The sequence below is a fragment of the Pleurodeles waltl genome, chromosome 11 (assembly GCF_031143425.1).
Source record: "Pleurodeles waltl isolate 20211129_DDA chromosome 11, aPleWal1.hap1.20221129, whole genome shotgun sequence".
Taxonomy (NCBI): Eukaryota; Metazoa; Chordata; class Amphibia; order Caudata; family Salamandridae; genus Pleurodeles; species Pleurodeles waltl.
The window spans coordinates 306069492-306083619 of NC_090450.1; positions in this window are offsets into that span (position 1 = coordinate 306069492).

The window sequence follows — 14128 nt, forward strand, 5'->3', positions numbered from 1 at the left end:
CTTTGCCAAAAGTCCTGTACCTCACTTTCCCAGATGCACAATATGCCTTTCATTAGCTGTCGACTCAGACAGGTGCACCTGCAAATAAAGAGTATTACTAAGACAGCAAAACTCAACATTGAAGGTTAGACACACAAAATCAACTTTTCAGGCCTTTAGTTAAGCTAACTTAATATGGCATTTCAATGCACATTTGAAATACATGTTTAAATGTGCATCTTCAACTATAATTGCAACATGATAATGAGTGAAACATGACAATATGATATGCAAGTACACCATGAAATCTCATTCAAAGTACATGAATATTAATTTGCATACATATTACAATCCAACATGTTAAAATCAGCATTAGCACACATATATATTGTATTGTGAATGCACAACCAGTTATAAGTTTAGGTGCTCCAGTTTACAATAGCAGTGTTAAGGTACACAATATATGTGTTTATTACATTATTATGGGGGTCATTCTGACCTCGGCGGTAAAAGGCGCTTACCGCCGGTCAGAAGACCACCATAACACCGCCGCGGTCGCAGTTAACCGCCACGGTCATTCTGACCCACAACAGGCAAACCGACAAAATCCCGACATCCGCAAAAGTCCGCCACACCAACGGCCAGCGAAAAACTGGCGATGACCAAACCTCCACCGTCAACGCCAACAGAAATACGCCCATTCCATTCCGACCCACGAATCCACGCAGCGGTCTTTCAACCGCGGTATTCCATTGGCGGTACACACCTCCGCGCTCAAAATACACACACACTTACAAAACACTGCCACATTGGACATTTTGAAATACACACCCCTGATACACATACAAACACCACTCCCACACACCCAACACAATATAAAACACACACCCACATCACCCACAAACCCCTACGACCACCATTTATTGACTAAGGCCAGAGGGAGACACCACCAGCTAGTACAGAGCATTCACAGGCACATAACACCATCACTCACATAACATCCATGCACAAAACACCACACACCACCACACTCACCACACTCATCACCACAAACACTACCCCACACCTCATCCACACCACCCCATGGCACCCCAAAGACACCCCATGTTTTCAGACGCTGAACTCAGGGTCATGGTGGAGGAAATAGTTCGGGTAGAGCCCCAGCTCTTCGGGACACAGGTGCAGAACACCACCATTGCCAGGAAGATGGAGCTATGGCAAAGAATAGTGGACAGGGTCAACGCTGTGGGACAGCATCCATGAAATCGGGACGACATCAGGAAGCGGTGGAACGACCTACGGGGGAAGGTGCGTTCCATGGTATCCAGACACAACATCGCGGTGCAGAAGACTGGCGGCGGACCCCCACCTCAACCCCCAGAATTTACAACATGGGAGGAACAGGTCTTGGCGATCCTGCATCCTGAGGGCCTCGCAGGAGTAGCAGGAGGAATGGACTCTGGTAAGTCTAATCTCAACTACTTCATCCCCCCCACCTACCGGCATGCCAAATCCTACCCCCACCCTCCCCCCCACCCCCATCACACATCCTCCTTGCTAATGTCTCACCATCACAACCCACCCATCCCAACACCAAGCCCTGCATGCGACCACAAACCATTGACACCCATCACCTAAGCACCCACCCATTGCACGCTATGGCACACACAGAAGCAATAACCATACTCTTATACCCCTGCAGGACCCGAACGCCACGACACCGCCCAGGAGGGTCCAGAAATGTCCATACCACCCCCAGAAGAGGCCCACAGTGATGACAGCAGCTCTGTCTCCCTGGACCCAGATGACCAGCCCGGCCCATCGGGGACCTCGGGACAGTCGGTTCCCCTCAGACAGCCACAGGCCACAGCAGACCTACCCCCCTCTGGGAACACCAGCACAACACCCACCCAGCGGGACCATGCCTCTGTCTCCAGGACACGTCAATCAGCGGTGTGTCCACCACTACAGGGCACCCAGGTTAACCCACCACCCCAACAACAACAGGGACCTGGGGGCAGTGGTAGTGGGCACACGGTCCAGGGGACAGAGGCCCAGGGAAACAGGGGAACTGGGAGGGCTACTGTGGGACGGGGGGGACAGGCCCAGGGAATCCACTCTCCACGAGGCCCTCTCCTCCATCATGGGAGCATACCACCACTCCCAGGAGATGATGGCGACGGTCCTGGCCAGGTTCCAGGAGATCCAGGTACTGCAGGAGGAACAGTTTATGGGGTTCAGGGAAGAACTCAGAAACATCAGTTCCGCAATGGGCACCATCGTTGTGGCTCTTAATCAGATTGTCAGCACATTGCGGGACCATGTGGCACCACAAAGGGCCCCTGTCACTAGCATGGACCAAGAACAGGCTACCACCTCCGCCGGCGCTAGTGGACAGGAGGCCCCGACACAAGAACAACAGGCCACCAGAACCCCACCCCCTGCAGAAGGAGAACCACCCCGCAAGCGGGGCCTGAGATCTAGGAAGAAGACAGAGTAAAATGCCAAGACCCCCGCCAGGAAAGGATACCCCCTGATTGTCATCCCACTGTCCCACATTGTCACCCTGTCCAACGTTAAACTGCCCCTGCTCCACCTTCCACAGGCATATGGACAATGCACCTGTGAGAATGAAAATCTGGACTCTGCCATGGACATTCTTCCACCATCACCCATCACCGAATTGCAACCCTTACCCAAAATTGAGCACTTTAATAAACACACTTATTGCACAAAAATAATCTGGAGTCTGCCTGTATTTTTGATAAAATGTATTACACAGAACCGTGCCAAAATGTCCAGTTACATAGTGATGACAACATACCACTGTCACACAGCTGTAGTCCATGGGGAAACAAAGCAGAGGTCACGGAGTGGGGCCCACATCTCTGAAATTGGAAGGGAAAGTCACAACTCAGTTAACACACACTGGGGGGAAACTCAGACAGTAGAGAGGCAGGAGACTTTAAGTAAACATAAAATGCCGGTGTTGATTCTTACCTGTATGTCATTGAAAATACTGCTGTATTACTGTGTCCCTGTTGTCTGTGTCGTCCTCTTCGTCTTCCTCCTCTTCACTCTCCGCAGGCTCCACAGCTGCCACAACACCACCATCTGGACCATCCTCCTGCAGGAAAGGTACCTGGCGTCGCAAAGCCAGGTTGTGAAGCATACAGCAGGCCACGATGATATGGCACACCTTCTTTGGTGAGTACATTAGGGATCCACCTGTCATATGGAGGCACCTAAACCTGGTCCGCTCGATCACCCTCCTAGTACGCCCATGGGCCTCATTGTACCGTTCCTCTGCCCTTGTCCTGGGATTCCTCACTGGGGTCAGTAGCCATGACAGATTGGGGTAACCAGAGTCACCAATTAGCCACACACGGTGTCTCTGAAGTAGTTCCATCAGGTAAGGGATGCTGCTATTTCGCATGATGTACGCGTCTTGCACTGACCCAGGGAACTTGGCATTTACATGGGAGATGTACTGGTCAGCCAAACAGACCAACTGGACATTCATGGAATGATAACTTTTTCTGTTCCTGTACACCTGTTCACTCGTGCTGGGGGGGACCAAAGCAACATGTGTCCCATCAATTGCACCAATGATGTTGGGAATATGTCCAAGCGCATAGAAATCACCCTTCACTGTAGCCAATTCGCTCACCTCAGGGAAAACAATGTAGCTCCGCATGTATTTCAGCAGGGCAGACAACACTCTGGACAACACCTTGGAAAACATAGGCTGAGACATCCCTGATGAAATGGCCACTGTTGTTTGAAATGACCCACTTGCCAAAAAATGGAGTACTGACAGAACCTGCACTAGAGGGGGGATCCCTGTGGGTTGGCGGATGGGTGACATCAGGTCGGGCTCCAGCTGGGCACACAATTCCTGTATAGTGGCTCTGTCAAGCCTGTATGTCAGTATGACATGTCTTTCCTCCATTGTCGACAGGTCCACCAGCGGTCTGTACACGGGAAGATTCGTCCTTCTCCTCGCAAGTCCCAGCGGACGGTGCCTAGGAAGGACAACATGGAGCACAGAGTCAATCAACCCACAGGTACGTTCCCACAGCTTGCACAGTACACGATTCTCAATGCATTGAATGGCTTGTATGAGTGTTGATGCAAGGCCTAGGTATGTGTGACGCAGTAGAAATTAAGATATGGGGGCCCTTGAAATGGCGGCTGCCTGACCTGTGAACTGCGACAGTGGGATGTGAGGTCAATGCGCTGGCGTGGCACACCGCGGCGGTAGGCGATCAAAGACCGCGGCGCAAAGCCGCATTGGTTAACATTGAACCCTATGGGTTTCAGGAGCCAATGAAGATGTGCGCCGGCGGTCACGGTACGCACCGCTGCGGTACGCACCGCCGCGGGCGTGACCGCCATTTTCTATCTGCTTAATCAGTCGATACCTGATCATCCACAGGAGAGGACCTATACTGCAAGTGCTGCTGTGACCTCGGTCTGGAAGAGACAATGGCTGCTGCGACTGGGGAAAGAGCCCCTGCCTTCACTTCTGAAGAATTGGAGAAACTCGTGGATGGGGTCCTCCCCCAGTATGCGCTACTCTACGGTCCTTCAGACCAACAGGTAAGTACACTGGGACCATGCTTTGTGGCCAATGCCTGGGTTGAGTGGGGTGAATGAAAGATGGTGGGGAGGGGAGGGGAGCGAATGAGGCATGCATCAAACGACAGATGAGAGCATGTGCCACATGGCAAGGGTGGGGATGGGGGGCCACTCACATCGAGCATGCAGAAGGTGATGATTTTTTATTTTCTCCCCCTGTACATGTCACATAGGTCAGCACCCATCAGAAAATCGACATTTGGCGTGCCATTGCCAAGGACGTCTGGACCCTGGGGGTCCACAACAGATGGGGCACCCACTGCCGGAAGAGGTGGGAGGACATCCGCCGCAGGAGCAGGAAGACCGCGGAGGCTCTGCTGGGGATGGCCTCCCAACGTAGGAGGGGTGCCAGTCGTCAATTGACCCCCCTGATGTCCCGGATCCTGGCGGTGGCCTACCCAGATTTGGATGGGCGCGTGAGGACATCACAGCAGACACAAGGGGGTGAGTACAAGCACATTCTGCTGATTTAGCACACATTGGAGGTGTCTGGGTGGGGGAGGAGGGCTGTGGGTATCCCTAGGCCAGGGCGATTTCTGTAGTCTAGGCCCCTCCGTTAGGCATGGCCCTGTGCCCCCGCCCCCCACCTCTGTAGTTTCCCTAGTACAGCTGTTCATGGCCCTGTGTCACCTATGTGTGGAGTTGTCGTCCATAGGCTTGTAGGCCATGTCCCACGGATTGAGTAGTGTACCCCAAGTGCGCGGCGTAGTGCAGGGGGCTTCTGTGTCTGTCCTCTCCGCCAACGTTGTAGCCAATGCATGCACTCAACATGTCTTTGTTTCTCCCCCCCCCTTTTTGTGGTCTTCCTGTTCATGTGTGCATTAGCATCATCAGGCGGAGCAGAAGTGGCATCGGAGCACGAGGGAGCTGCATCTCACATGGCCATGGAGGGCCATGCAACTGAGTCGGATTTCACCAGTGAGACGGAGGGCGAGGGGAGCTCCACAGCGGGGACACGTGGTGACACCAGCGACACAGACACGTCCTCGGAAGGGAGCTCCCTTGTGGTGGCGGCAACATCCGTGCCCCCCGCAACAACAGGTACAGCCCTCCCAGCAGCCCCTCAGCGTTCGCCCCGTGCCCGCTCACCCAGGAAGGTGGGCATCTCCTTCGCCCCAGGCACCTCAGGCCCTGCCCCAGTTACCCCTGCTGCCTTCAGTGAGGAGGTCATTGACCTCCTGAGGACTATCATTGTTGGGCAGTCTACCCTTTTGAATGCCATCCAGGGTGTAGAAAGGGAGGTGCACCTGAGTAATGCATACCTGGAGGGCATTCATTCGGGTCAGGCTGCCCATCAGCGATCGTTCAACGCTCTGGCCTCAGTACTGACGGCAGCCATTGTCCCTGTCTCCTGCCTCCCTCCTCCAACTTTCTCAACCCAGTCCCACTCCCTTGTACCTCTACCTATCCCAGACACACCTACAGACCAGCCTGCACACACCTCAACACCCAAGGGAAGCTCATCCAGACATAAGCACCACACATCACACAAGCATTCACCCAAGCAACATCCACATGCAGACATGCCAACAGCCACTGCCTCCTCTGTGTCCTCCTCCTCCTCGTCTCCCTCCTTCCTCCCTGTCACGTCTCCACTCACACTTGCATGCACAACATCTTCAGCCACTACGTCCATCACCAGCACACCCACCAGAACACTCTGCACACGTGCAGTCCCCACCCCCACTACCATTTACACGTCCCCTGTGTCCTCTCCCAGTGTGTCCCACTCTTCCAAATCACACAAACGCAGCCAGCTACCCACCCAACAGCCATCCACCTCACGACAGCCTCCAGCACAAGCACCTGCACCCAAAGACACCAGACTTCACTCTCCAACAACCACATCCTCTTCCTCCACTCCCATACCCACTACAAATACCCGTCCTTGTCTTTCTAAATAGATTTTCCTTTCCAACCCTGACCTTTTTCCAACAACTGACCCACCCCCTCCACCTCAGAAGACTCCAATCAGCACCTCAGCCACCACAAAACCTGGACCTCCAAAGACAATAGTCCAAGGATTTTGGAGTCCACCACCTTCAAGGCCAGCTACTTCGGGTAGGAGTAAAGAGACGGCCAGCCCACCCCCTAAAAAAAAAAACAAGAAAGCCAGTGCCCGGCGCGAGAGGCCAAAGACAGCAGGCTCCAAAAGCCCTACCCTGGCACCGTCAGGGAGTGGGGTGCCACCTGGCACACCGCCAAAGGGAGGAAAGGGCCACAGACGAGCAGGGAAGGGTGGCAAGGGCAGCACGCCCGACAAGTCCGGCAGCAGGCGAGCTGCCCAGGAGGGCCCCACCAGCCTCATTCCTGGTGTGCAGGAGGACACCCACGGGCCCGGGACGGCAGCACAGGAGGGCCCCGCAAGCGAGAAGACAGATGTGCACGAAGGGCCCGGCAGCCACATGTCAGGTGGCGAGTGAAATCGATGTCATGGCCCGATCTGGTGACCTGGACACACATGTCAAGCACCGCTGAACAGGGCCCTTCCAGTCAAGAACCGCTGAACAGGGCCCTTCCAGTCAAGAACCGCTGAACAGGGCACCGCCGTCTCAAGAACCGCTGAACAGGGCCCTTCCAGTCAAGAACCGCTGAACAGGGCCCTTCCAATCTAGAACCGCTGAACAGGGCCCTTCCAGTCAAGAACCGCTGAACAGGGCCCTTCCAGTCAAGAACCGTTGAACAGGGCACTTCCAGTCAAGAACCGCTGAACAGGGCACTTCCAGTCAAGAACCGCTGAACAGGGCCCTTCCAGTCAAAAACCGCTGAACAGGGCACCGCCGTCTCAAGAACTGCTGAACAGGGCCCTTCCAGTCAAGAACCGCTGAACAGGGCCCTTCCAGTCAAGAACCGCTGAACAGGGCACTTCCAGTCAAGAACCGCTGAACAGGGCCCTTCAAGTCAAGCACCGCTGAACAGGGCACTTCCAGTCAAGAACCGCTGAACAGGGCCCTTCCAGTCAAGAACCGCTGAACAGGGCACTTCCAGTCAAGAACCGCTGAACAGGGCCCTTCAAGTCAAGCACCGCTGAACAGGGCCCTTCCAGTCAAGAACCGCTGAACAGGGCCCTTCCAGTCAAGAACCGCTGAACAGGGCACCGCCGTCTCAAGAACCGCTGAACAGGGCCCTTCAAGTCAAGCACCGCTGAACAGGGCCCTTCCAGTCAAGAACCGCTGAACAGGGCCCTTCAAGTCAAGAACCGCTGAATAGGGCCCTTCCAGTCAAGAACCACTGAACAGGGCCCTTCCAGTCAAGAACCGCTGAACAGGGCACTGCCGTCTCAAGAACCGCTGAACAGGGCCCTTCAAGTCAAGCACCGCTGAACAGGGCCCTTCAAGTCAAGAACCGCTGAACAGGGCCCTTCCAGTCAAGAACCGCTGAACAGGGCCCTTCAAGTCAAGAACCGCTGAACAGGGCCCTTCCAGTCAAGAACCGCTGAACAGGGCCCTTCCAGTCAAGAACCGCTGAACAGGGCCCTTCATCTCAAGCACCGCTCCGCTGGGCCCTTCATCTCAAGCACCGCTCTGCTGGGCCCTTCAACTCAAGCACCGCTCCGCTGGGCACCGCCGTCTCTGCACCGCTCCGCTGGGCACCGCCGTCTCTGCACCGCTCCGCTGGGCCCTTCAACTCAAGCAGCGCTCCACTGGGCACCGCCGTCTCTGCACCGCTCCGCTGGGCACCGCCGTCTCTGCACCGCTCCGCTGGGCCCTTCAACTCAAGCACCGCTCCACTGGGCACCGCCGTCTCTACACCGCTCTGCTGGGCACCGCCGTCTCTGCACCGCTCGCTGGGCCCTTCAACTCAAGCACCGCTCCACTGGGCACCGCCGTCTCTGCACCGATCCGCTGGGCCCTTCAACTCAAGCACCGCTCCGCTGGGCACCGCCGTCTCTGCACCGCTCCGCTGGGCCCTTCAACTCAAGCACCGCTGAACAGGGCACCGCCGTCTCAAGCACCGCTGGCCCACTGGCAGAAGCGGCAGGCCCGCATCTGAGTCAGGCAGGGCTGCACAAAGCATTCTGGGCACCATGCCTCCGCCAGAACCAGTGGAGTCTGTAATCCACTTGTGAGACTGTGGCTTTGCACTCCCCAGGATGGCACAGTGGGCAATCCACCCACTGTAGAGACTTGTGAGACTGTGGCTTTGCACTCCCCAGGATGGTACAGTGGCCATGGAGGCCCCTCGTGGATCTGGCGTCGTGGACTCATCTGGCTGAGGTGCCCCCCCTTCCCTTCCCCCTGAGGTGCCTGTAGTTTTGCTATCTGATGCCCCTGCAGTGTTCTCTCCATTGGAGTCGGGTATCGTGTGTGGGCTTTGCCCATGTGTTTAGGCCCATTGGCCCACAAACAATGGCTGATACCCAATTTGGACAGGACAATTTACATATGTATATATAGTTATAGATGTTTGATATATTTTTTTACTTAGCCGTACAATATACTTCAAATTTCATGATCATTTCCTTTTGTCTTTGCATTCTTCCGGGGGGTTTGGGGGTGTCACTCTGAGTTGTTGCTCTGCATTGATGTGTATGTTGTTGTGGGTGAGGGTGGGTGTGTCGCGTATGTGTGTCCCCATAATTTTTTGCCTCCCCCCTCCCCTGTGTTGTAGGTGCAGTACTCACCGTTGTCTTCTGCGCCGGCGTTCGTGCTCCTTGTAGAGGAGCAGGAAGACAATAGCTGGTAGGATGTGTAGTTCGGGTTTCATGCTGTCCAGATTCCTCGTGGAGTGTGTAGAGGTGAGCGTTTTCCGTTCGTAATGGCTGTTTCCGCCGTGTTTTTATCGGCGGGGCTACCGCCCTGGAAAAGGTGGCGGATTGGTGGGTTGTGATAGGGTGGGCGGTACATTGGCTCCCGCCTGTCTTATGGCAGTGACCGCCGCGCTGTTTTTTTGTCCCGCCGTGGCGGTCGGAGTGTTAAAGTGGCGGTCTCTGTTGGCGGTTTCCGCCAGGGTCAGAATTCCATTTTTTTTACCGCCAGCCTGTTGGCGGTTTGACCGCCGCTTTAACACCGACCGCCAGGGTTGGAATGACCCCCTATGTCACTCCTGTGATGCATAATGGCACAGCCAAAGTTATGCATTCTCAAGACTCATCTCATCCATCCAATCCTGGTCTAGACTAAATTAGTCACTAGGTCATCTTCCTCTGACTTCACCGTCTTCTTCTACACCTCTGCCGCTCACCTTATGGGAGACATAATGGTTGTCCTTCAACTTATATGCATCTATACTTTTTGTTCTAGTACTTGTGCAGCTTGTTATTTTTAATGGTTCTCTGTTAGCTGGAAGAAACTTAAATGCCTCCAGTTGCTAGCATGCTACATAAAAAGTTAAATAAATAATTAAAATAGAGTTTTAATTTTGGGGACTGACTTTTTTTCCAAGGAGAATTAATTTGCCTTGTTCTTACTAGGTTCAGGGCTTTTCATCTAGAGGCAAAGCACCCCTGAACCTTCAAAGGTCTTGGTCTCTCATCTTCAAGCATAGCCCTAGCCTGCCCCTTCACTCAATCTGTAAATTTATACAGTGGGACATTGTCCCAAAGGAGACACTGTTTCATGTTTCTTGGTGAAAGTATGCCTTGCAAGGGTCTTCTACTTTACAATTGTCTGCCAGTGCAAGCAATCCTTGAAGGGGAGAAGGAAGGACTTTCTGCCCCGATCTGGCACTCTCTTACTCAAAAGCAGGCAAACCTGAGGACCATGGAGTGGCCTTTCATCTGAAGACACAATCTACCTTTCACATTCTGGAGCACAAAACTCACAGTCCAAGGGTTTTCAAAAGGATGTGTGAATGTGCTACAACATACATTTTCTTTGTTAGTTAACAGTGTTCTATTACAGGGACTGCCTTATACTCATTTGCACCTTGGTTGCTCGTGCTTCATATCTGCAAGCTTAGCTCTGGATTAGCAGGTTGCCATGTTCAAACTACTGCTTCTAGATCTGTCAAAGTATAAAAATGTTGGAACCGAAACACACAAACGTCCACCAGTTCCACATGGTTTTCTACATCTACAAATGAAAACACATACTCATCAGGTGCAAAGTACCTAACATAAAGATAGCCTACCTATCTATCCATCAAACTGCAACGACAGTTTTAGCACTTATGGCTATTGGTCACCTCCCTCGAACAAGTGTAAATGACATCTAATTAAACTGATTTGTCAGATTCTTGGGGACCTCAAAGAAATACTAATTAAATATCTATTATATCTTCCTTTATTTTAAATCCATTACTTTGATCATGTAGGTAAATACATTAATTTAACAATTGATACGTCACCCACATAACAGCACTGATAACCTAACCAAGCAGATCAAACATTAATTCTATAAAATTAAAAACATGGAAAATAGATAGTCATCTATAATGAATAGGGTACATGACTCCAATATATCCGTGGCACATTGACCTCAGTATCTCCCCAGACTCTTCTCTTAGAGCCTCTTCAATTTCTAGATGCATATTGACTAGGACTCCATTGGATTCCATACTTTCAGCCAAACCACTACAGGCCTTCATCAGGATGGAGCGAATAATGTCCATGTACATTTTACAACATCATGTTAATGTATTTACAATATGAATATACTGTGGAAATGTTCTAAATTTATTATACTGACACTTTAGTCTACGAAATTTCTCAAAGCTACCCATGCTCACCATGCCACCAGATTCAAGCTAGCCTGGCTGAAGAGGGGTGATACCCCGAAACCGGTCCCAGGATGCTTGTTTCTGGTCCAAGGAGGACCTGGTCTGGCAGTTCGGGCTGGACTGTTCCCATGGGGAACAGGGTCAAGACTGATTTGCATATGACTGGGTCCAAACTGGAATGGCATGGTGAGCAAAAAAACTGATGGATTAAACCCAGATCTATGAATGGGGGTGAATGTTTGATTTGTTCTACATTCCGTCCATCAATTGTTCTTTTTGCGTTTGTCGCCCCAAGTGGGAAAGGTATGCACAGACGTGGGTCCCGTGCTCACTATGCCACCAGATTCAAGCTAGCTTGACTGAAGAGGGGTGATACCCCGAAACCGGTCCCAGGATGCTTGTTTCTTGACCAGGGAGGACCTGGTCTGGCAGTTTGGGTTGGACTGTTGCCATGGGGAACAGGGTCAAGACTGATTTGCATATGACTGGGTCTAAACTGGAATGGCATGGTGAGTAAAAAAACTGATGGATTAAACCCAGATCTGTAACTGGGGGTGAACGTTTGATTTGTTCTACATTCCGTCCATCAATTGTTCTTTTTGCTAAACCTCATGAAAAAATATCATGTCTCCCAATATTTTGGGAGAAGTTTCTGTACACTTGTTAACATAGTTTTGCACCACACTACGTATATTATTCAACATTCTACCATCATATCAATACGGATTAATATATCAGTAATCGATCAAAACAAACTTTCATGTTTATTGTAATCAAGACATATATAATACAGCAACAATTCAAACGCAATTCTTCTTGTGTCTTTTATTTTCCTTGTTAATTAGATTTCTTTTCCACACTTAACACTTTGATCGCATTAGCAACATGTACAATCTTTGCTTCCTAACAGGACTTATCTTAATTTCCTAGTCCATTAGCTCTCTTTCACAGGATACATAATGAATATTTACTGTAATATCTCTCGTTTTATCTTAGTGGGGTTCCTCTCTGTGTCTCCCCTTTGAGTTATTTACAGAGTTTCCCCTCAACAAGCAAAATATTGCAAGTTAGTATGTGTCTTGATTAGCGTGATATCACAACAACTATCTATTAGCCTTTTTTCCACCTCGACTTAAAGTCAATATCTTTTGGATCCACGATGACCTCTTTCGCTGTATTTTCTTTAATAACTATTATGTCACAGTCCCTTCATCTTTATGCGGCACTTCAAATTCTACACCACAAAAGCGTATACAGGTTTAAAACTTACTGTCAAAATGACCGTATGCCATTTTTAAGTTAGTATTATATCAGGGGGAGCGGCGACGTATTCACTCTATACCGAGTCTTATTGAGAGTTCCTCCATTCAAAATCTCTGAATTAACCCACACACCTAACTTACATGTAGATCCTCCTTGTTCAAGAGGCACCTGAGGAACTTTGCTGAGTTTCATTCGGAGATGTTCACAAGTATAATTCACTTGATAAAGGTGATTACATGTACAATAGTTGTACTGTAGAACTTCGGGTCATTCAGGGGAGGCCATTGGTCTCACACCCATATCTAGAGAGCCAGACCTGCTTCACAGGCTTCTCTGTAACTAATACACACCACTGTCTTTCGTTGCTGTTCAATACGGAGTCAGACACCATATTGAAGCAGCCCTAACTGGCAATCTCGATTTCTCTGTAGCCCTAAACCCACAAAGCAGGAATTATTTGCTACAGAACAAAAGACAAATGTCATTGATGCATAGGACGCAGTGGGCAGCGAGTGGGAAACTCCTTTTGATGTCTCAGCTCTTCCATAAAGCTTTAATAACCAACCATGGAGATATCGTTAGTATGAATATCAAACTCCCCTAAGAAAAAGCATCAGGGCTGTAAACATCATATTGACTCTTTGACCTCACTAAATTAAATCAAAACTGCTCTCTAAGCCGCCAATGTTGTAATTACCGCTATTGTGTGTTACGTCGCTATGTACTTTCAGTACCATTAATAGTGGACTTCCATTAAAGAAGGTGAACTCAGCCATAGGAGGCGGTGGACAAAAGTGGCCTGGTTGCCAGTGATGAAGCAGAAAAAGAAAGACTAACAAATATTCATATATCATGTAAACAAAACCATATAAGACAATGTGATTATAGCAAAGAAAAATAATGTATGTAGAAAAATGTGGCCACAAAGTAGTTCACCATTATTATAAATAAGCTTAATTAATCATGAAAATCGACAAATGTATGAGTACGTCATAATTGCAGTTATATTCTATGATTTTCTCGTTAAACTGTTATATGCTTAGCTTAAATTTAGCCGAGGTTTTGGCCTAGTCGCCTGGTCTCAATTTTAACTGCATAGTTTTCACTTGTATAACAAAGACGTGTTTTAAACCTTTAAAAGCTGTATTTTTCCAGTAAGATGACTAATACACGTATCTTAAAGTTGCGTACTAGGCAAGTTTCATCCCCTTTGAAGCAAGGTCAGTTTCTGCAGGTGCAGACAATGAGGACACTGATGCAGAATTAATTGGCAACTTTGTTGCTACTTGTGTTCCAAAATCCCAAGGACACCTTATGCGTAGGTGAACATTAAGAGAAGGACACTATTCATTGGTTAAAGAGAAACCACCCCATGGACACTCCAATGGAAGACACCTGAAGAATTTGGAACGTTTCTTATTTAATCCCACCGGACAAAGAGAAGCCAGCCATTTTCTTTGATGCCATCTTGAAGCCAGTTTCGAGAAGCCATTTTGAGGACACTTTGATGCTTTTTCTCTATCCCAGAGAGAGAGAGACTTTAAAGAATTCTCACCCTAGAGACTTTAACTTTACTTTGCCTTGC